At 36.8% G+C, this 24,405-nt stretch overlaps 2 long non-coding RNA genes across 3 annotated transcripts; both read right to left on the bottom strand.

Moving 5' to 3' along the window:
- Positions 1-40: 40 nt before the first annotated feature.
- On the bottom strand, positions 41-4,316 carry LOC118173501. Its single transcript, XR_004754244.1, has 3 exons — positions 4,208-4,316; positions 2,226-2,293; positions 41-458 (listed from the first exon to the last, which is right to left on the bottom strand). It is a non-coding gene; the product is annotated as an uncharacterized LOC118173501 (long non-coding RNA).
- A 7,661-nt stretch (positions 4,317-11,977) lies between these two features.
- On the bottom strand, positions 11,978-24,193 carry LOC118173500. 2 transcript variants are annotated; one of them, XR_004754243.1, is made up of 5 exons: positions 24,157-24,193; positions 24,019-24,051; positions 22,480-22,652; positions 14,534-14,660; positions 11,978-12,460 (listed from the first exon to the last, which is right to left on the bottom strand). It is a non-coding gene; the product is annotated as an uncharacterized LOC118173500 (long non-coding RNA). The 2 variants fall into 2 exon arrangements; XR_004754242.1 differs by having other exon boundaries at positions 24,019-24,187.
- Between the last annotated feature and the right edge of the window lie 212 nt (positions 24,194-24,405).

The raw sequence follows: 24,405 nt of genomic DNA on the forward strand, positions 1-24,405 counted from the left end.
TTTTTCTTTTTTTTTTTTTTTTGAAATATTTGAGTTACAATATTTGAGTGTAAAAAGGCAACTGAAACATCAAAATTTGGTCAACAAAATATTGACCCCAGGCTGAGAACTTGTATGCCAAAAATGCTGACAAAACTTTATACCAACCCTAGCAGGCATGTCATGTTTAATATTTGCAGTATATGGAAAAAACTTTGGGAATTTAATGCTTATATTAATTTGAAAGACTTTCATGCAGTGGGTATAAGCTTTTACATTACCATTCCTAATTTATACCAGCCTTCCTTTACTTTCTGAAAGGATAAATGTTCTACAGTAGTGGGAGAAGAAGGACAGGGAGTGAAATCCCCCAAACACATCAAGCCATTTGCTGTAGCCCACCCAAACTCACATACCTGACTTGGAGAGATCACCCCTTATTTTTGATGGATAATTCCATTTTCATGCCATTTACACTTCTGGAGTTTTCACAGGAAAGCAAATAGTTGGAAAAAAATATAAATAAATATTCCGTTAACAAACTTATGTAAAGAATGATAATGTTTCATACCCTACCAAGTGATGAAATACAGTGCCATAAAACAAGTGGAGAAATTTGATGATTGACTGTTAGACTCCTTCAGCAAATAAATGTGCACTACTTAATGATAGCTCTTTGTGACCAGGGTTTCACTGCATCAATACTCAATAAGGACATAAACGAATGGCAGAAATTGATCACCTCTCTAAACTAATGTTGTGTGTTTTAGAGGTCTACTCTCTACCAACAAATTATTCTGAGAAATATGCTGATTTGAGCACATGCATAATTCTATACCAGTGACTAAACTGCAGTGATCAAGCTGCGAGTGCAGCATGAAACAAGGAGTGAATGTGCCTTCCTAGGTTCTCCTGTGGTCAGGCCTTTTATAATCAGTAGGAAAGAATTGTGATAGAGTTATGCATCATGGCTACATGTGAACATGTTATGCCCTGATGATTAAAGAATGACTAAAAAGGCCACCACTAAACAAACAAAAACAAACATGCTCCACAGGATCAACACCTTGGCAGCTGATGAAAGGAGACATGGCAGGACAGTCCTTTTCTCAATGTTGGCTTCAATCATTTCAAAACATCTATTCCCTGTTACACTCCCAGGTTGCTTTCATATATGGCCAGGTATAGGAAATAATAATAAAAGTAAAAAGCTAATGCAGCCATTAAATATTTCATTATGTCCAATGGCTATTCTAGCATACATTAAATCCATCTGTATGGTCTGGGCAAACCTGCTGACGTTGGTCCTGTTAGTTCCAGATCAAGGGTAATTCAAAGAAGTATCTTTCAAGGTTATGGAAAGCCAAAATATAGACCTTTTTTACTTAAATGAGAAGGAACCTTTGTTAATGTCTACCAGGACAGTTCATCTTCCAGCCAAAATGGGTTGTGACCTGTGCAACAGGTGACTGCACTCAGTCAAAAGGCAGATGCCCATCTCCATGGGCTCCCCTAGGGGACGCTGGACCCATACTTAGATGAACTTAGAGGAGAGAGTCCAGTGTATGCTAGGTGGACTCCCTTGCATCTTGGCATTACTATGATGACTTACTTATTCAACATGGTTGAATAAATGGTTGCAAACAAATCTAAACAAGCAATTAAAAATTAATAAATAGCTGAAATGCACTTCGTGACAATCTCTGAATGCATCTGTGAAAAATTTGGTACCTACTTTCAAAGTGGTATCCCTAGCAGATGGTCCTTTTCAGTATTGTTGGACCTAAAGGTTGGGTTTAAAAAAATAGCTTTTTGAAGGAGGTATTTAATTGTGTATCAGGTTAGATACATCATATCAAAAATATAAAGTAATCAAAGCCAAAATAAAACACAGCACTTTTGACAAATTAAAATGATTTGGATAACCCAGAGTGATTTTTTTCTTTTTCCTCTAACAATTTCCTTCAGTGAACATTTGGAAATTTTGGAGCTTTGTTCCCAATTGGAACAATGCCATACTTCAAGACCTTGCATGAGATGGATTGCCTACATTTGACAGAGCTCTAAATTGCATCTTCTTCTATTATAAATGGAAAGAACAAAGGGTAAACAACTGTTCCCCTACTTCACTAACTGAGCCTTGTAGAAAGTGAGCTCCACTAAAGCAAGTAACTGCAGAATGCTATGAAATCTTCATGCTCCCTGCACCTTTCCCATGCCACTGCTATATGAAATTCAAAGCTTACCCATCTTCAGTCCCAGCAGAAAGACTGAAGGCAGTTTGTTTTTATTCCCCTTCTTTTCCTTTGTTAAACTGGAAGACAGCACATGTAAAAAGATGAAAATTAAAAAAAGATCAGAAGTAATTAGTCTACTAAGGTATCACTGAGGCTACGGTAAGTCAGGTGCAAGAGGTAAAGTTTTCCAATCACTTTAGACAGGGACAATAGAGTGGGGCACAAACAGAAGAGTGACCTGAGCTGTCTTAGAGAAAATGTGCAACATCCTCCTCCTCCTCCTCCTCCAGTCTGGTAGAATTCATGCCAAAAGTCACAAAGCTTAACTGAGACAAACATCTGAAAGCATTGCTGAAGAGTGAGAAAATAGTTATGCCTGGTAATGAACAGAAAAGTCAGTCACCTCCAGTCATACATTGAAAATTTGACAGCAGAAAAAGAGCAGGCTTTGAGCAATACAAAGCAAGAGGTATGGACTTCAGACTTCCTAGAATTTAAATAAGGTTACTGCTTATCTTAGAGATCATTCTTAATTTTCCTGATTCAAACCCTTTTGTTCCATTCCCTGCCCTGAACTGCTACAGAAGCCAGGAGCATCTCTCAGAAGCATGGGTGGCTTTTCATAATGTGTCAAGCATACGGAGAGTACTAGAAGGGTGCTTTGCTTCATGTATTGGCTAATGCTATGTGGAAGATAAATGGAAATGAACAACTGAGGAACAGACAAAGAATAATAATCAGCATCTTAGCTCCCTTCATGAAGACACAAAGAAATTTTTAGTAAAGTTAAGGGCACCCTAAAGAAAAATTTCCTGGCATTGGCATTGGCATTTTCCCCAAGGGTGTTTGGGTATCTTAGAGGTTACTACTCTTTTCTGGTGGAGATTTGCAAACTTTAAAAACCTCTACTATATTTCTGAATAAATTCAGAAAAGGACTTTCAGATTCTGAAGAATGAAAGCACAGGAGAATACTAATTACAAGATACTTTTCTAATTAAAATTATAATTGTTGTTAATTTATATGTATGCATTTTAGCATATAATACATGGAAAGTAAAATGTATAGTCATTCTTGACCATGACCAAAATACTGAAATCCTGAAATACTGAAATTCACCCCTATACTTATTGGTGACCATGGAAGTCATAAAATGCTGCCTCTGTATTTCAAGAGAAAAAAAGTCATTTTGCACTGAGCAGTGAACTGTGAACAATCTTTATTTCTGGATTTATACATACACAGTAAGGTGCCACATTTGCAATAGTTCATTTGCCTTAACATGCCTGCAATGTGAAACTTGTGAATTATGCATATCGCTGGTGCCAGTAGTTTTAAAAAACAATTAAAATTCTGAAGTTTATGTTTCTAGAAACATTTTTCTCTAGAAAACCTGCAGAAGAGGCTTAAATCTTAAAGATGATTTCAGAAGATAAGATCTATTCAATTAACTGACTGCACTGAAATCAGTGGCAGCATAAACCATGCAAATCTTTTTTGAAGGCAATAGAGTTTACACCTGAGTTTACACACTAACTCTTATTTTGAAGGCAATAGAGTTTATTTCACAAGTCAGTTTAGCTCTCACTGCTAAAAGAGCTTGAAGATGCTTGAAGAAGAATTAATATTTACATAAACACTGATACTCCTTGCAGTTTTAATGTCTTACTTTCACTAATCCAAACATACAACAGCCAAGAACATCTTGATACCTAACCGGAATAATTCACTCATTTGCATAATGAGTTAAAAACAAACAACAAAAATCAAACACCAAACACATAATTTGTATCTGTTCAGGACAGGATTAAAAATTTCTGTACCATTCATGATAGTTTATACATTAAACACAATCTTCCTAAAGATTTGCCTAGGTCTTTGTTGTTGGCATTCTAGACTATAAATATAAGTTTAGTTTTCCTGCAGCTTTCTACCCAGAAATATGAAAGAAGTGCATATTTAAAGAAGAATAAAATTAATTTAGTACATACCAGCTCAGCTTTCTGCTAAGAAGGATGATAAAATTAATTCCACAGGTCCCAGTCCATCTTGTCCATACAGAAATTACAGTGTATATTCCATGTGTGTTTATCTAGAAATCTAGAAATCAAAAATGTCAGACTTTTCAGAGGATCAATACAGATAAACACACATCATTTTAAGCATTTAGGAAACTTGTTTTATAAAAATGGAATAAAGTATTGGAAATCTGACACAACAAGCTACATAATGATGCATTCAGCTACAGCGAGTAGCATGAGAGAAGATGGAAATTTATATACCATCATCTTTGAGTTCATATCATATTAGTTTATATTATTATTATTTTTAATCTTACTTACTTGATGCAGGTTGGGCCATCTTTTTACCAAAAAAAAAATAGGCAACAGAGAGTGGGTTACTAATCCATGATCAACCCATATGTTTTTAGCAGATTCACCTCTTAGAGTTGCTCTTATCATCGGGATAGATGTCTAAATGATTTACTCTACCATTTTTTCTTTCACATTTTGAATCCAAGTATAGTGGGGTAGGAGGTGGTACAAGGGGAGGATGAAACGGTAGGTAGTGCTGACTGTTGGAGCCTCAGCATTCCTGGCATACAGAAACATCACCACTGCAGTAGACACTTAGGGTGTCATATCAAGGACATGTTCAGGGAAGTTCAGAGCTGTACTGATCGCCTTGTACTCTCAACAACTTAAAATGATCCCTAACTCCTGATACATGCTGACTCTACAAAGCTATGCACTTCTTGTCTTTATTAGTGGCTAAGATATTTCCAGGAAAAACTTATATTCAGTGTTCAGAACAGATCTCTCCTGTCTGGAAACCTACTTTTTGGAAGAGCACACAGATAAGGCAAAAGCTGCTTTAAAATACCTCTCTGATCTGGAGATGTACCGGGTCTTTTCTGGTTAATGTGGAAAGAGCAAAGAGAGAACGAACCTGAAATTACACCAGCAGGGATAATACTCCTCAGGGACTATTCTGCTGACACATCTATTTCAAAATATTGCAGTCTGGCTGTGTCCCATCACTCTCCAAAAGCTAAAAAGAGCAGATGTCCTAAAGTGGCTAAGCAACATGATGACTCCTCTATACCACAGGATCACCAGATGTCCTCTGTAGGCAGCTTAAGGATTGTTTCTCAGTGCCAGTCCAGAGGAAAGAGCTGAGATTCTGGCACAGCTTTAGAAATTATTTTCCTCATAAGTGTATCGTGTGGCTTTTCTTTTCTCCAAAAACAGAGACCTCTTTGAAAAGAAAGCCTTTAATATATATGGACAGAGATGAGTGTTCAACTTCCCTTTATTTCAACTATTTCCAGGGCTGGTCCTTCTACAAAGCCAACAAAGTTGGTCCCAAAACTGGAAAGATCCAATTTTCTTTTTGCTGTCTGAAATGTCATTAATTCTAGCTAAAAGTGTAAAGACCTTGAAGGAAGACAACAATACCTCTAAGCAACACGGTACTGGAGAAAGAAAAGACGGTGGAGAACAGCCCTCAAAGGAATTACAAAACAAAGTAAAAAAAAAGGAGCCAAGACAGAGTCCACCTGATGTTTCCTTGTAGGACAGTGAGAAATAGAGGAGAAACTCAGTTCTTTCTCAACAAATGTTACTCCATAAGCACCCAAATAACCTGGGGTTCCAGGCATAGGCCTTCCCTGCAGGTACGCCATAGCAGCCCAGCTCCCGCCTCCCAGCTCGAGCTGACAAGGCAGCCTGCACTTCCACATACCAGCCCACACCATGAGGAAATGAGCTCAGCAGTTCTCTTTCCGAACACTGTCCTGTCACATACATCTTCCCCACATGTCAAAAATTATGTTTAAAGTATTGAAAGAAAGATACCCAGGAAAATAATGAAATCCATGAAATGGTGACTGATAAGACATAAGTGCAACATTAGCTCTAACTGCCCACAATTAAGTTTTTAAAGGCCTGACTGCTGATTGAAAATATTACCCACTTATCTTCTAGTTTTGTTTGGAATGGATTTGACAATTAGGGGTGATATTCCTTTTTGAAAACAACTCTTTTGTTAAGTATTTAACGGGTGCTCTAGGGATTTTGGCGTAGTGCTAATTTTTTTGTACAGTTTATCTGAAGAAGGAACCTACATATTACCAGATGCTGTAAACTCAGATGAGAAAACAATTTATGCTCAGTTTTGCTTTTGGCTTATTGGTTCAAGAAGATAGTGAATCTGCATATGAGATAAAGGAAATCTAAACAGTGAAAATGATTGAAAAATCAGACCTATGATAGGAAAAAAAAAAAAGTTAAAATATACATAAATATATGTATATATACACCAATAGTTTTTATTGCATGGAAATCTCACAATATTTACATACATTTCTATATACAAGATTCATATACACATCTTACAACAAAGTTCAAAGATGTACCACCATCCCATGCTGACTACTAAAGGCAGAAGGAGCTGGAGGCCAAAACTCCCCATGGCTCCCCAGGAGGCCCACCATACCACAGATTTTTTAAAGAATAGCATGTACACATACATAATGTACACAGGCACAACAAATGAGTCACAAGTGGAACATGTTTAGGCCTGAAATCTTTATAGAGGATCAGAGTGACCAATTTTTCAATAAATAAGTTTTAAATACTGTAATTACAGACTGATCTTGCATTCAGCTAAAGGTACTCTCCTAAATATATTTCTGACACACAAGATCATCACAGGAAGAAATATGACTGGAAATGTTTTTGTTTGTTTGTTTGTTTTTGGTTGGTTGGTTGGTTTGGTTTGGTTAAAGATAGCAGACATGTTCTTCGTGCAATAACACAGAAACATGGATAAATCCCCAATAACTGTTTCTGCATAAGATATCAAGAAGGTCAAAGTAATATTTTTTCCTCTCAGTAACTGGAGTTTCAATGGGCATCTAAATGAAAAAATAAAAATAAAAAAAAATAAAAATAAATAAATAAACAAGCAAAGATGTTCTTTTTTTGGTCACTTTAGTTGACTCAACCCAAGGAGAAAAGGAGGTAAAAGAAGTCTTAAAATAGCTGTCACTTTGAAAATTTCCAGTGTTGTAATTAAAAGCCCAAGAGTCTGGCAAAATTTGTCAAGCATTCCCTTTGCAAATAAAGGCCAGTTTAACCTTCAAGGCAGTTCCCCTGGGTTGTTAATGCAGTCCTAACCTAAAGTTGTGCTAAATAGCAAGGTAAGATTGGGTGTGCTTCAGATCCTTTTGAAGCTGGTGAAAATACTCTCATGCTCTTCAGCAGGCTTTGACTTTAAAATTGTAATTCTAAGTTTGGGCTCATTTATAATTGTCTCTTTTGCTCAATTAAACGCTTCATAATTAGCTTTTTTTTTTTTTTTTTTTTTTTTTTTTTTTTGAATCAGACTACACAGGGAGAAGTATTAAGTCCCTCTTGTGTAAATTCATTCTTAATCCAGGAAAAATACCTTTTTACCATTATTTGCTAAAACTGTGTATTTTCAGTAGAAGAATGAGGAAGAGATCAGAGGAAAACAAAAACTGAAAAAGAGAGGAAAGAAACTGCAGAGGTGACTAGCTGGCTGATGGAAAAGGAGAGGGCCTAGACTAAGACAAAAGAAATAAGATGAAAGAGAATGGAAATGGTGTCATAAAGAAAAATAGGTCAAAATTCAGATTTTTCTTTCCTTGTAATTATTGAAATCAACTTTATTGAAGTCAACAGTCTTGCCCTAGATTTAAATTAGCACAAACAATGGCAGAATCTGACTGAGACTGGCACACAACATGGTTAGCCTGGCCCTAAACTTCGTTGTCTGAGAGGTTTTAAGAACTAAGCCTTCCTGTATTTGTCTTTCCTTATTCAGGTGTAGGAACTTAGCCAAGAGCTCAGGAACTGGTGGACTCTGCAGAATCTAGTGTGAATATTTTAGTCGGAATGGCTGCTATTCCTGGAGTATTACTTTCTTAACAAAGAAGGTTCTCTTTTAAGAATAATACCTGGAAAGGACTGATGTCTCAAGAAAAAATACCATTAACAAGCTGATCTTATTTTGTTTTTCTTTGATGCAACTTTAAAAGTAAGATCTGCATTCCACAATGGGAGGACAATAGTCCCATCCAGACTGCTAATGTGATTTGGCAATGCAAAGCTGCATATCAAGACTTCAGTTCTTGGCTGCAGTTGCATTATTACACCCTGTGTTCTGTATGGTGAAACAACTGAAATGGGTTTGGCATACTAGAAGTGAGAAAGCCCAAGTGACTGGAGAAGAGATTCCATAGATAAACCCATAATGTCTACAAAGGGAAAGTCTTTGGCATGCTAGGTAATACTTGAGATTAATTAATAGTTGTTTTTTTTTTTTAATAAAGCTGCTGCCAGACATCTTTAATCCAAACACCTTTGTAGAGCACATTTATATGCAGAGCTGTAGGCAATTACCAAAACTATTATTCCATAATAAGAAAACAAAATTAATTTGTGAAATAATATACTTGAGTTAATACATGAAAACAAAGAATAATATACACTTCCATATAACATAAAAATAACTGTACATGCCAGACACTTTTGACAAGATCTCCTGGACACATAAAAGGTACAATAAACATCTGTTTTATATCTGAGTGCCAAACCTTAAAAAAATGCTTTATTGTTAAAAGTCCAGCTCCTTATTTTAACAAAATTACTAGGTGTTTATAAAATATCATTCTCTTGTAAAGCAACGGTAAACAGGAGAGATACAGAACCCAGTAAATTGAAAATGCAGGCTTCAGCTGTCAAAATGTCACTGGTAAACTTCAAACTGCTCTGCTAGTATGGATTGGTGCAGTGACATAAGTATACTCCCCATTTGACGGAAGAGTGAATGAGTTTAGGAGAATAAGTAGAATTTCTAAATAACTCATGTTTAAACAAAGGAAAAAAAACTGACAATGGAAAAGGAAACAAAGAGGAGCCTGGGTATTTTGATCTTTACTGGGACATAATAGAATAAATGCGCTGGGCTGTAAAATAACACTATTCAGCACTGAAAAGACTAAACTCAATCAGGGCATCTTTTCTGATCATTTGATTACATCTGAACAGTGTGATTACTTCTCTCTCTCTCTCTCTCTTTTTTGACAGAAAACATCATAACATAACACAACTTTACTTCATAACAGAAAACCTTTTTTAACCTTCTCTTGCTTGTATTTATGAAAATATATCAAATTAGACAGTAGTCTGTTTAAATTAGTTAAAAAAAAAATAGAAAAACAAACAAACAAACATAGAAATACCATAAAGCTAAGGAAATATTCATTGCTAAGAAAAATAAGAATGTGTTTAGGGACTATATCCACTTATCTTAAAATGGTATGAACATGTTACTGGATTGCATAAATCAACATTGTTATTAATATTACAGATAAGACAGAAATAATATATATTGTATATAGATGCATGCAGACACACACTATTGTTTAGTATTTAAACAAAAAAGATACATATCTAGGATATTGTGTTGCATATTTCAGGAAAGTCACTGTTAAAATTGTTTTATTAGAGGTGATTATGTTTTAAATCAGAGAGCTCATGCAGTATAAATCTAAAGGTTGCCAGAGAACAGTAGAAATATGCAACATTGCCAAAAGCCAAAAGCCCCCATGAAGAAACAGATAAATAGGTCATTAATGTTTTTATTAGCCATAGGTTTAACAATCTAAAAGATTATTAGATCTCTTAACAACTACATTTTCAATTATCACCTTTCAGAAAGTACGGGCTATGATTTCTGTACATCTCACTGTAAGAAACTAAGCCTCTCAGCCTTACAAAAAAAAAAAAAAAAAAAAAAAAGATTTGAAGAATTGCTTTTAGAAACATCCCTGTTTTAACATCTTCTTTTACCAAGAAGAAAATGAAACTGTGTTACAGCTGCTTAACTGGATGAAGGGCATTATCTGACTACCTGGTGTTGGCAGTTTTCCTTCTGTTCAGCTAGATGTCTAAGTAAAAGCTGGGCTTCTGGTCCAAGCCAGTTGCCTTGGCTCCCTCTATAGTCAAAAGAAAGAAATAGACACTTCTGGAGGGCAACTGTTCTCATTAATACCACTCGCTTGTCTTTGATGGAGTGATCCCCAATAACTGCCAAATAAACCATGATAAGCAGCTTAGATTGCTCAGACATTCAACAGTCAACACCAGGTGAGATGAACTATGATGGCTGATAGATGAACTATAATGGCTGGTACAACTGATGCGTGTAGTTAACTCCAAAGTACAACTATGCCCATTAGTTCAGTCATATGGGTCAGGTTTCAAAAATCCAGATAAGCACCTGTGATTTGACTCAAGCTTTGGAACTACACATTTCATATTTGAATCAAATATAGCTATAAATTGAAATGTGAGTTCCTTATACATGCCCTAGAGAGGAGTGTTATGAAAATGGCTAGCTGAGGGTAAAACAAGTCAGGTGCCTATAGCTTTCTCTTGACTCAAGGGAGGCATGGAGCAAGCCCTCAGTTTGCATTTTGCCTGCAGCCCTCTCCAAGAACATGGGTAGATGATTGTTCACAGTTTTTCAGCTTTGGTGCAGGGTCCATGCAAACTATAATTTGAAAGTAATTGTAATTACTGTAACTACAAAAGTTAAAATGCACAAGCTTAATTTTGCTCACATAAAGCTGTGCCAGTAATGGCACCATTTATCATTTTCTGTAAAAACAGTAACAGGTGTTAATCTGCACCCACCAATTGGTGCAACAGGAGTGCACAATAAGCAAAGTGCTAAAAAAGAAAAAACACCATTAAAGCTGTCACAGAAAAACTAGTAATATCTCTGTAATTGAATGTAACTGAAGAGTGAAAAATTATTTGACTCTTCAGTGACAGAGACTTAATGAAACCAATTTTTCTCTTCCACCTTGATTAGCTTTCTGCAGGAAGATCCACTGTAGCTCTGCACAGTGAAGTTCAGAGGAATAGATACCCAGCTGCTACAATTTTGTCAGCCTTCCCACTTACAGAAAAGTAATTTTTTGTTTTTTTGACAGGCTGCTGAACTGTTACCAGGTTTTCAAACATAATGGAAAACAGTGGGGAGTAGAATTTAAATATGACTTGAACAGCAATTTTGCTATTTTTCTATCTTTAACAGCAACCTTATAGTATTCTTAAATGCCTCTCACACATCCTGTTTTCCCAGGATTCTGGATGTTACCTGTGAGATACCCTTGGCACTGTATGGTTGGGTCTTCTGCTTATTGCTGTACAAAACTATCTTCTGGAGTAAAAGGATAGCCAAAATCTCCTGTGCTTTTTGATTGTATAAACTTATTCATTTGATAGCATCCAATTTATCTACAGGGCTTATTTAAGCATGTAGCAAAGCATTTTCCATTGTGTATGCACAATTAGATCAGCATACTGCACAGTTGGTTTCTGCTATGTATTTCAGAGAGTTCAAAAGGTAACCTCAGGTGCATCTGCATGGTTTTGCTTAAGTAAATGAGTTTATGTGTGCTGCATGATACCCACACTTTTGTTACTAACCACTCCTTCTATTTTGCACAGCCAAGAGCCATTTTGTTTCAAAACACACCCCATGATCCTGATCTTCCCCATGGTGCACTCTGCAATAGCATTTGGGAAACAACAAAGCCAGCTGCATGCCCTGCCTCTCACTCCAACTGATGAGGGGACGTACAACCCTGTCTGGAGAAGCTGTCAGGTGGGTGCAAGCATGATACATGCATAGCTGGAAACTCTTCACTCTCCTCTTCCCTCAAACTCCCTGTCACATCCCACTCTAGATTAAAGAACATGGTAGTTAAGGTAATAATGTGAATATTTTACATGGCAAATTGCAGCACAGATATGTGCTGGAAGAATGCGGAAGAGTATAGAAAGTAAATGCTTTGTATTGCCAGGCTAATTTTGAAGACTATCTCCTAGAGAGTTACATTAATCTACCTGAATTCTAATAACTATATCCAAATATATTCCAACATATTTGGTTGGTGTTATTAAAGTGTATTAAACTCATTTCATACAGAAATATTAACTTTTCAAAAATGGATCTATAAAGCAATATTTTCCTTACACATTTCCTAATCTGAACAATATTCTGCCTTACCAGAATGACTGTTTATGAGTTTAATTCAGGACAGCTGTTGCTTGGATGACAGGACAGGACCCAGCTGAGATCTGGGTGATGTCTCCATTATCTTGGGTGTGGTAATAATGATGTGGCCACTGCAGGGTCTTGGTCTAGTTTTAAAACATAACATGGCAAGTTAGTGACTGAAACATTAAAAAACAAGAAATCATGATATTCAAGACTTCCTTTTTTTTCTGGTCTTTCTCCTAAAGAGGGAATCAGACCTGCAAGCTTGTAGACAACTTTTGCTACTCGCTTGCCATGGCTGCTGTGAACACCAGCTTGAAGCAGAGAGGCCAGAGCTGGGGATGGGCTGAAACTGCCTGCACCAGACTGCTCCAGTCGCCCAGTGCAGCAGCCCCATGGCTCAGCTATGGCAGCATCAGAAATCTCAAGGTCTTCACTGGGCTGCTGCCTGCATCCTGCGTTGGGGGAGGGAATGGGAAATATCACAGCAGGCATCGGGTAGGAGCTGCTGTTGTGAGGTGGCATGATGGAAAGACTTTTTAGGCAGGAGGAAGGTTAGAGGTACAGTGGGTGAGCCAGCTTTTGGGTGGCATAATGCTTCTGAGAATCTGGTCCATAGAGGACTTGCTGAAATAGAATAAGAACATGATAAGCAAAACAAAACAATTTTGCATAAATATTTTTTGTAAGTCAATCTCAAAGTATTTCACAATGTAAGGACCATCTTTTTCCTTTTTACAAAAGGGGGAACTGAGGCATAGAGAAGACATATAAAAATATATAAGGATATATAAAAATATAAAGGATATAAAAATATATAAATTCCAAATTCTTCAGATTTGCAAAGAATTTCCTCAGATCAGAAATCAGAATTTCCAACTCAATAGTTATTCTGGAATTGAAAATAAAGTATTTCAAGGCAGAAAAATGAACTGAAACATTAATATTAACATTAAACCAAAAGCTACTTTGTCACTTAAAGCCACTGAAAGTCTATTTTGAATGCCCTTTGTCATTGTGTTATGTAACAGTGTTAAAAAAGTATAATCAGTAATACAGTATAAAAGTCAAATTAGAGTAATTAAAATGATTAAATATGTTTCTTATTGAAACATATGTTGTTAAAAAAAAATAAATAACCAGTGTAGGTGTTTCTTGTACATTTTCTCCTACAAAAATTGATGTTTCTGTTTATATAAACAGAAAATTACTGCAAAATACTTCAACTGTAAAAACAGTTTTTTTTGTGTGTGTGTGTGTTTTTTTTTTTTTTCAGAAAGGGGTTCAGTTTAAACTTTATCTTAAGTCTTGGCATGTTGATATTATATTGGCTGTGTTTTATGCTGTGGCATTACTGTCACGTCCAGTGACGTCAGCATAGACATGTCATTAACTTAGGGGTTCACCACTTCAACCATGTGTTTAGCTTTCTGGATTGAAGGGTTGGAGAAATTTATTTGTTGGATAAATGGAGATTTAGGCTTGAAGTATAAGTGCTGTTTGGAAAATATGTGCTATTTACATTGTACACAAAACTGTATGATATACAGAGATATGAATGAATTACTATGTGAATGTCTAACATAAATGCACCATGCTTAAATATTTTTTGTTCTATTTGTGCCTGTCAAGATAGATCTTTTAAGACAAAAACATTGGTAACGATTGTACATGAACTCTAACCAAGAAACAACTTTAGAAGAACCAATTTCATCCTATATTGCAGAAGGAATATAGCTAGTAAAAGAGGAGCTATAATTTAACTGAAACTATTGAAGTACAAATTAAGGCACGTATTCACCATCAACAAGTTCAGTTTCCAAAGACACATGCAGTTTGATACAGAGGCAGACGTGAGAAGCACAGCTGGCTCAAGCACAGTTGGCATCTTTCTGGGAACGTGCCAAAAGTCCCTCTGCCACCCACAAAACTCCCAGTGCTGGAGACAACCAAGAATACAGGGCAAAAATTTGGCAGCTACTTATCAGCAAGCGATTTAGGGACATAAGATATCTAAGCATATAATTACATTTTCTTAATTCCTCAAACACAGACTGCTGGTGCACACAAGCTCTCTTGGGGAAATCAGGAAGAAATTGGACAGACTTTCCAACTGCAGGATTGGGAAGCTCACAGAGTCACAATTATGATATTAGAAAAAAAATCACAAATATGTCATATAAACTGGAGAGTATAACGTAGGGATAAATACATACCTGCTGCATTGATTGTATTTTGTAACAAAAACAATGAAGGCCAGTATGTGTGATTTTGGTGGGACAGCTCAGGCGTAGATCAACTACAGCAGCACCCATTGCTCATGCTGTCTTTCTCTCCATAGTTCTTGAAAATACGCAAAAATGTATTAAAAATCCAAATTGCACTTGAAATGATGACTGTGCACAAGGACTTAAAATGTTTGTATGCAGTATGAGGAAAAAGCTGAAAGAAAATAGAAAGCACCTCTGACAAGAAAGAAAAAAAGAAAGCTTTGAGATGGCAACACCTTTTTGCAGGATAAGTAAATTCACATAAATAAAACCAATTCTGTCTCTTTGTATTAGCTCGTGACTCCTAGTTATATTATTGGGATTTTCTTCAACACACCTTGTGACACGATATAACATGTTATTAACAGTGGACCTATTGTCACATCTTCTACCTATTTCAAATACTGAGACTCATCTGTAGAGAGAGATTGAGCTACTTTTAAAATATCAGTTAAAAACAACTTCAGTACAGCTTTTCTCCTGGTGTGAAGTGATGTGGCTCATTTGGTCTCATTGAAGCTGTGCCTGTGTGCAGCTAGTTTGCCTGATCTTCATGTATGATTTCCCCTTGGGAAGTCTCCCCTTGATTTTGCTGGATTTGGGATCAGCTGCAGAGAGTATATCTATTTGGATAATGGATCTGCTTTGTTCAAAATTGCAGCCTTTGAGAAAGACCAGCAGCTAAGCAGCACACCCAGAAACTTTAGCAGGAAATGAAGCTTTTTTTGATACAAAGAAAAAAAAAATCTGTGTGGGTTATGTTTTTCATATGAATATAATTAGATATTGTGCATATCCACCTCTCTGGCTGATCCTTGCAGATCAGTGAGTGAAGACTTTCCAGAGTGTTCCTATTTGTTTTTAATAATTTATATATATGCAAAAAGTACTCAGAACTGTAAAGCCTATTCACATCTTTTTTAATCACAGAATTTATATAAAAGCTGTTATCAGTTTTAGAGGTTTACAACAGAGAACTAAAAAGAGAGTTACTTATTCTGTTTTAGAAAAGCACTGAGCACAAAAAAAATATAAATCGCTTAGGTGGTCTTGGTGCCAGCAAACAAACAGAAAACAGGAAATTTAAATGTAAAGTCCACATTCCTTATGAAAGAAAAAAAAAAAAAAGAAAGTTAAGAAAAAGGGGTCATTACTCATTTTTTTCCCAATATTATAGTAATAAAAATGTCTATTTGTGAGGTAGAGGAAGGATGAATTGAGAATGATAGCATATGTATCTGATATGAACTCAATGATTAGGTTCATAATTATTTTTAATAAAGGAGTATAAAAATACCTGTATTTTAGCCATTTATGACACAATTTGCATATTTTTCTCATGCTTTTCAGCTGTTGAATTATTCCACCTTTTATATATATAATAGGTTTTTATAAATAGGTAGATTAAGTAAAAGAAATTATGTGTGAATTCTCATTATAAAAATGTTTCTACCCCTCTGGCTTTAGAGATAACTTTCCAAACATAAATTGCTTCAGTAATTAGTTTTCCTGAATATATTACATATAATTACATAAATTTGTGGGGAGCATTTATTTTCTGAAACACAGTAAACCCATAGACTCCTAGGATAAATAGAAATGTTTAGTCCTACTTTAAAAAACAACACAAAATATTTTTTTCAGTTATGAAGCTTTCTTGACATACATGTTTTACTGTTGTCCTTGTTTTCTAGAGCTGTCAAAGTCATCTTTAAATTAAAAAAAAATATATAAACATAAGTTCCATTTTTCTTTTTGCTATTGTGTTTTAGCTCCTCAGATGGAGTAGTCCTGTCTTGACAAGTACAATAATACTAACTATGCTTTATAGATCTTGAGACATAAGTACAATTTAACTTAATTTCTTATGTCACCATTTGCAGTTCATTGGAGGACCTGAAACTCACAACATTTACAATAAAACCCTATACATTTTACTCTGATTAATTTTCAAATGACTAATTATTGGTTGCACATGCCCTAGACATGGAAGCCTTCTTAACTATTATTATTATTATTTTCATCACTGCACCATTGTTTTTACTAGAATTAATTTTAAAACTTGAGCTGGAAGAAGCCTTGTGGCACAGGGAGGGAGCAGGAGCACGGATGCCCTCAGGGCAGGAGCACTCAGGCAATGAGCTAGCAGTGCCCCACATGGAAATTTTGCTCTACCTCAGTTTTGCAAAAAAAATAATTCTATAAAGTGAGATAGAATTACAAAGAATTTGTTGATGCAGAGAAGGAGGAGGTCACTAGAGGGAAAAAAAAATGGGTGGGAAACGGAGTAATGCTGAGCACCCTTTTTTAGCTTTTTGAAACACATGACGCCTGCCTAGAAATCTGTGGTAACTTCCACAGTCTTGTGTGGGGCCTGGACATAATCTTCTACAGCCACGAGTCAAACATTTTTGTCCACGAGGAGAGAAAAGAAAGATAAGCGATACTGCAGAAAAATAACAGTGCAAGTATTCCTAGCACCCACAATGAATGGATTAATGATATTAAATCCTACAGAATGTAATAAAAGCCTATATTTTTATTTAAAAAAATAGTATGGTTGTATAGATAGTGTGCTGTTAAAGCATTTCTTACTTCATAATTTTTTAAAGTATTGTATGATGACATCACCTAAGGACACATCACTTCTTGAGGATTTTGTGCAGAATCTTAATGTTTACACTAACAACATAACTTCAGAAAGTATCTTATGTAAATCCTTGAATCTCCTAGGGTCTAGGAATGAAATGTAATGCTAATTTGATTTAGTAATTTGTTCTCTCTCCCCAGAAACACACAATTACTGCTTTTGAAAGACGTTTTTTTTTTTTTTTTTTTTTTTTTCCTTTTTCCATCATGCTTGGACTAAATTGAAAGCTGAGTCGACAGCAAAGCCCAGGCTGGGAAAGTAGCAGACCTCTGCTGCTTGGCCTGTTAAAAGCCAGAACATACAATGCTAGGAGATTTATTTCTGAAAGTGGAATGTTCATTATCTTTTCTTTCTTTTTCTTCCAAAAAATGGAAACGAAATAAGTCTTCTTGTAATTCTGTAATAGTAATCTAAATGTGAAATGTGAGCTGAAAATAATGTGCCTCTCTGTGTGTCTAGAAGAGCAAGGGTTTGTAGTTACATGTGTGTCTGTTTGCAGGAAAGAAGGGGGAGGTTGTGTGTGTGTATGTGTACAGTAATGTAGAAATAGTTTATCAAATGAGTGGTTTCCTGTCCTGATCTGCAGATTTACTTTCTTCCATGAAAGGAAATGTAAATAATTGATCTGACTTCTATCAGCACATAAATGAGATTGTTGGCAATTTGTTTTCTGCAAGGCTACTTAAAGATATGGTGATGTGGTAAAAAAGCAGAAAAGATCACCCACAAATTCTGCAGCAATCACAGATATGTGGTAGGCACACCCAGGGGACTGATACCTTCCATTATTTGCAAAGTATGACTTTATTTTCTCTCGTGCTCTCTCCCCCTTTCTTCTCCTTTAAAGATACACGATGTCCCTCCAGGTTCTGCAGTCTGGGTTTGATTAAATAACTACGAACTTCAAGCAGCAAATCTATCATTTACATTCCTGAACATGCCAACATATGCCTTTTGTGGGGATGCCAACCAATACCAAAGCTTCTTTCATTATTGTCACTGAAAATACAGTGGTTCAATGTTTGTGCTATTTCCTGGATTTTGGCGATATAATGTTGCCCAGTGATTTGCTGCCAGTGCCAACAACACCAAAGAACTTCATAATAAATCCTTTCTATATTTACTCAGTACACCACTGCATCACTGAAATTAGCATTTCACGATCTTATGCTCCAAAGCACCTATTTTCTCGCTTTTAACTCCATGCTATTATGAATCCTAACAGAAAATCCATCAAAGCATGGTTTCCTCAGCTTTTTTGTAATAACGATTGCTATCGGTCATGTTTGTTTTCTGAAAGGACCTGGAGCTTGTAGATCCATCATAGTTGATAGTATAGATAAACCAAACAAGAGTGAGCAATTAATTCTGAGATGCTTCAAAGAGCTTGGCTTAAAATGTCAGATGCCACCACTTCACTCAGGCTCAAGTACAGAGGACAGAACTTACAAACAAAGATACCAAGAAGTAACAGAGCCAGATTCTTCTCTGAACTCTGGATAGGTAAGCTCTGCTCCTTCGAGTGACAGGCAGAGTGAAGAGGGTGAGTTTGACTCGACCAAATTGCAATATCCTGCTCATGACGGAAAATAAAGAGCAGTGCAGGTGCAGTCCTCAGGGGTATTCCAGCCAACTCGTCGTGGAAACTATGGGACCACTGTGGCTCAAATATTGCCCCTAAGTAATCCAGCCTTTTGCTTTAAAATGGTGTAGGATAAAATAAAACACTTTTTTTTTTTTTTTTTTTTGTATTGAAATCCTCCTGGGGCACTCCTCTGAATGCAAGTTCCTGTCCACGTGGTCAGTATGGGGCCAAATTCCACCCATTTGTGGTCTTAGCAATGGATGGTGACACTATGGGATCTTCTCCCTGGGAGAAGGAACGGCTACTGTCAAAGCAGGGAAGCAGCCAATATAAAGATTGAGGGGAAAACAAGAAGCAAGGATTTTCTAGGAAAAGGAAGAGCAGATTTGTTGGAAGAAAAAGAGAGCAGAGTGAGATAATTTTCATTATTTCAGCGGGGAAAGTGAAAACAATACTGTCTGGAAAGAGGAGAAGGATTGTAGAAGATACGGTGAGTTAAGAGACACATTGTGGGACCCACAGTAGTTTTATTTGTTTCTTGCTGAAATAAATGGTGGTTGGAATGTTTTGACTGATAGGAAGGGAATTATTGCTATCCTCTCATAACCCCCAAAAAGCTAAACAGATTTTGCAGAATATTCTGGCACAGAGCAAGTACATAAAAAAAACACTCATCCCCGAGAACGGAGTATTTTGGAAGCGTGCATATGTGGAATCACGAGGCTGGGACGGAAACTGCTCTGTAATCTTAGCTCTCGTGGCAAAAGCAGCTCCCACAGTACTGTGTGATGTGGGTGCACGCAAGCTGAGTTACAAGCCTTCACAGACACAGCCTATCGTTACAAAAATCTCATGGCAAAAGTCGTTTAACTCTTCCTGTCACTCTCCCCCCAGCCCTGACAGCAGCAGGAACACTACAACAGCAGGGCCACAGCATGGAGCTGGGAGGGGGGTAAGGCTTCACAGCACCTTCCAGTGTTTTCAGTCATTGCAGGGCATTTTGAATAAGAAGGATACCTGCAAAGAAAATAAGATACTGAAGCCATGCATGGCAAGAAAGACTATCTGATTTACAAAAAATAAAATTAAGGGATATTTTGGCTCAGCAGCTCACAGTGCCTACAGACCTGAGGGACTTGCAGCAGGCTGTCAGCCAGCAGAGGACACTCATATAGTCTCCAGCAGAACAGAGCTCTGGGCAGCACAGAAACAACAAGCAACTAAGCCGAGTTGAAAACCAACCTTTGCTTCACATCAGACCCAGATCAGTTTTTGTAGACAGCTTCTAGAGCATGACCTACTGTTTGCTTCTCATGACACAGACTACAAAGCAGGATTCTTCTGATATTGGGCCGTACACCTTTGGACTAAGCCACCTATTAAGCTGTTTGCTTAAGCATGCTAATGACACAGTGACATTTGATTAAAGGGAGAAAACATTTCAGCTGGTTGAATGGTTAGGGCAATAACCTAGTTTTTCCTCTGTTTCAGAGCTTTGTCATATTTATGCAACAGCAGTGCTTTTTATAACTTTGTTTCAAGCCCTCCACACAATGAAAGGGTGTAAAAAGCACAGATAAACATGGAAAGAAAAAATGTTCATGCAGTGCTTCATGCACAGACTGGTTGTGTAGCTAAGTATTAAGTTAGCTAAATGTCATACGTGAAATTAGATAGATGAAAACATGGGACCAGGTACCAAATAATGCCTCTGAGTTTATGCCTCTGCTGGGGCCTCTTCCCCCAGAAGAACCATGCAAACTCCCAGAAACTCAGGGAATTAAGTATATAAACTAGTAACATTCGATCTAAAAGAATCCAAACAATGAAAAACACTTTTTTTTTTTTTTTTTTTTTTTTTTTCTGTTTCTGATTTCTCTATTCTAGATGTATTGCTCAAATTCTTTCCTGATGTAAATCTCTTGAGCTCAGTGTGTCACAGCTACAATTTGCATGGAAAAGCATTTCAGTTAGCATTATAAAACATATAAATCTCTGGAATAAAGAATTTTTTTCTGGCACAACATTCTACATTGGCCATGTTCTGCTTACAGAAGGATGTGGCATCTCCTTCCTGTTAGGACTGAGGTGACAGGTAGGGAAAGGCAGGTTATAGACTTGTACATCTGGTTAGAAGCAGGCTGGGTGAATGGGCTGGCACGGCTTCCAGCTTCTCAAAGCAACACCACTGAACTGAGCGATAAGCCTACACATTTTATGAGTTTAAACAGTAAGCAGAGACTGAACCCTAATTCTCTAGACTTGTGGTGTGACCAGAAACCACCTCCTTTTCTGCTTCGGATTTTCCTCAGTAGTAAGAAAAACTGAGCTACAAGAACAATATTTCACCAACCATTTCGTCTAAAAGTATTCTAATAAAAATATCCGGAAACTAGCATTCAGCTACTTCCTTTTATAAGGCCTTTTTTCTTCTGAGTTTTAAGATGGTGGTTAAAAGCAGTGGTTTAAATCCAAATTAAAGAGCACAAAACAGAGTAAACATTATTACTGAAAATAATAAAAAAAATACTTAAATTGACATCTAATTTATGATTAAATTACCACCCCAATTAGTTACTGAATTTATAGTAGTCTTTCCCTCAATTTATCATTAAATGGCTGAGAAAATATCCATGAAGCAGATTCTGGGTTTTTAAAAATCTGAATGTAAGCAACTGAAAAACAAAACCAAAAAAATACCTTTGCAACTTTTCAGAGCCTCTGAGATACTGGGGAATACAGATGATATCAAAATCAGTTTAATTTATTTTGTCTGCCTCCATCTGTGCACACTGAGCTGCTGGCTTGTTGCGATGCTCGATTTGTTATTTTTTACTTCTATGTATGAAGGTCACTTACTCTACTTATGTTTTCACTTATGAGACTTCATTCACTTCACAAACCACTACTGCAAGGATGATATAAAAGTCTGTTGAAAGACATGAAATCCCTATGATACAAAGGTGGCAGTGATTATTCTCACACTGTGACTATTGGAAGGAAGGAAATTTCCCTGGGTTGATTTTGGACACCGTGCTCCTAGATTGACAGTTGTGGTATATTAGCAGCAATACAGGTTGCAGTCTACCAAAAGACCTTTGTTAACAGTGTGCAAATGCGCTTTTAAATTATGGGATTTCTTTTTGTCATTGTCTTTGAGAACACTCGAGCATTCCTACACACTTTCATGCCCAGCAAAGCACCTTAGAGCTGGTTAGTATCTTAAGATAAACCTATAACGCAGCCTAATGTTTTGGTGTTGGGTTGTTGGTTGATTTATTTTTTATTGCGGGGGGGGGGGGAGTTTTTTTTTTTGTTTTTCATTGTTTTCAGTCTGGCTGTGAAAAAAGACAGAGAGCCAGATCCTTGTAAATCTGAATAAGGTTTCTGAATAAAGAAAGCTATGCCAGTTTACATTTGCTGAGGATCCGATAAGCTTGGCTACATTTCCTACAGTTATGACCCATGTTTGAGTTGATGGTGAAGGTAGCTTGGATATTGCCACTCTCTCTTTTCTCATTATTGTATTTTACCCTCTATGGCAAAGCATGTACCAGTGCACTTTGCCTGCACAACTCTTCTAATGTATTACTACAGGGCATGAGGAAAGAGCAGCTTTTCACTATTAACCTGTTGGTGTTTGTATCAAGTACTTACCCGGACAATGGATAAGGCCCATTTCCAACATCAAAGTCTCAGGAAAGGCTGGTACTGCAGAAGATGACAGTAAGGCTGAGGATGAAGAACCCTGGGCCTGTTGCTGAATTGTTCTTTTCCATTCAGACAGCCATGACTCGATTACTTACTAGATAGTCTTTCTGCATGGCAAACTATAAAAGAGGATCTCTTTTATACAAACCATTGTAGCTGTTAAGCTATATGATTTTCTACATACTTGCTAGAACCATCTGACTGACAAAACACTGGTATAACTGAAAAATAACCCATGATCCCCCTTCTTCAGCATGGAATTCATGTATCATCAAAAGGAAGCAATGGTACCAATAGCCATTGGTTTCAACACATTTGGGAATTCAGTCCTTTTGGTAATTTGATCTTTCATTTTCCACCACACAACATTCAAATGCTATGTTTTCACCATGTACAGAGAAGTGTTGCCTATTTCTTAACCCTAATCCCTCCATGTTTCTATCTTCACTAATCTATCCATAGCACAAATTACTGTATCCCTGTTTTCCACGTCAACAACCACTTTGCTTCTCTGTAGTCACACAGTCCTATTGGACATGATATTACTTTCTTGTCTGATTCTCCAACTGTCTTCATCCTTATTGCTCATTTAGATGCACGATCTCTATACAAACTCTGAGAAGTGAATTAAGCAACAATTACTGTAAAAAGTCAGCCATCCTGTTAGATTTATCTGTACTTGACCTTGAGTACACATGAGCAGAGAATGGCATGTTCTTTTCCACTTACATCCTTACCCTTAGTCATGCTAGACAGTTCACACCTGTAAGTGGAATAGAAATGCATGTGATGCCCCGAGCTTTGCCTTTCCAGCTGTTCTGAGCACTTAGTGCTCCTCTGATGCTCTTTTAAAAAAGTTTAAAAGTAAGTGCAAGATTAAACAGGACTTCAATAGCAAGAGTCTGTCTGACACTGGGAATTATTCCTGCCATGATCATCACTAAATAATATTGCTGCAAGCAAGAATTGCATTGTGCAAACCAAATAAAAACAAAGCAAGCCCTTTCAAACCCTTAGAGCTCTTCTAACAAAGTTTTCTCAAAATTCATAAGCTCATGCTTCAAGAAAGTACTGTAAAAAATCTAATTTGCTGGATGGGTGTGGTTTGGCTGGGACAGCACCAGGTCATACATATGGGATTCTGCCATGCTTGCTGTTTTCTTTTTCAGGTAAAGAGAAGAAAAAGTATGTGAAAGGCATGAGCAAACTGCAAAATAATCAAACTCCTTTCCATCATTAACCTTCTGAAAAAACAACCAACCAAACTAGAGGCAAGGCAACAGTAAGTGAAACAGAGCACAAAGTATCAGTGATTAGAAATATCACATGCAAGAAGCATATGCAGAGCTATCTGGGGGCTCAGTCCTCTGATGGATGCAGTATTTGCAGGGGTAAGAGAGAAAAATACCTAGGCTATATTACAGTTCACTGATTTATGGGAAAACATCTATTTTACCACTTTTTGCCATGTTTCCATTGATTTACCTGAAATACCAGTTTTAAATCTTTGTCTTCCACCTGTACCAATGAGTACATCAGGACATTATAGATGTGCCTCTGTGTAGCCTCAACACTTTAAAGCACAAAGACCTGCCATGAAGTGGTAGGTGTGGATTCTCTCACCATGCAGCTCTGGAAAATGTCATCTTCTGGACCCACCTGAGACAAAGGAAGAGTCTACTGCCTTCAAGTACTCATGGTCACTTGGCTGTTTGCTCTTTCTGCACGTTTTAACAGCTTTCTAACCTGCTTTTACCTGATTGAGATGAATTTTCAAAGCACTATTACAAACTGTTTCAGTGGACCTGGCTTATTTTAGGACTATAAAAACATCAGGCTGAAATAGCACATTAGGTCTTAAAGTCCAGTCAC

This window comes from Oxyura jamaicensis, chromosome 12, assembly GCF_011077185.1.
Source record: "Oxyura jamaicensis isolate SHBP4307 breed ruddy duck chromosome 12, BPBGC_Ojam_1.0, whole genome shotgun sequence".
Lineage (NCBI taxonomy): Eukaryota > Metazoa > Chordata > Aves > Anseriformes > Anatidae > Oxyura > Oxyura jamaicensis.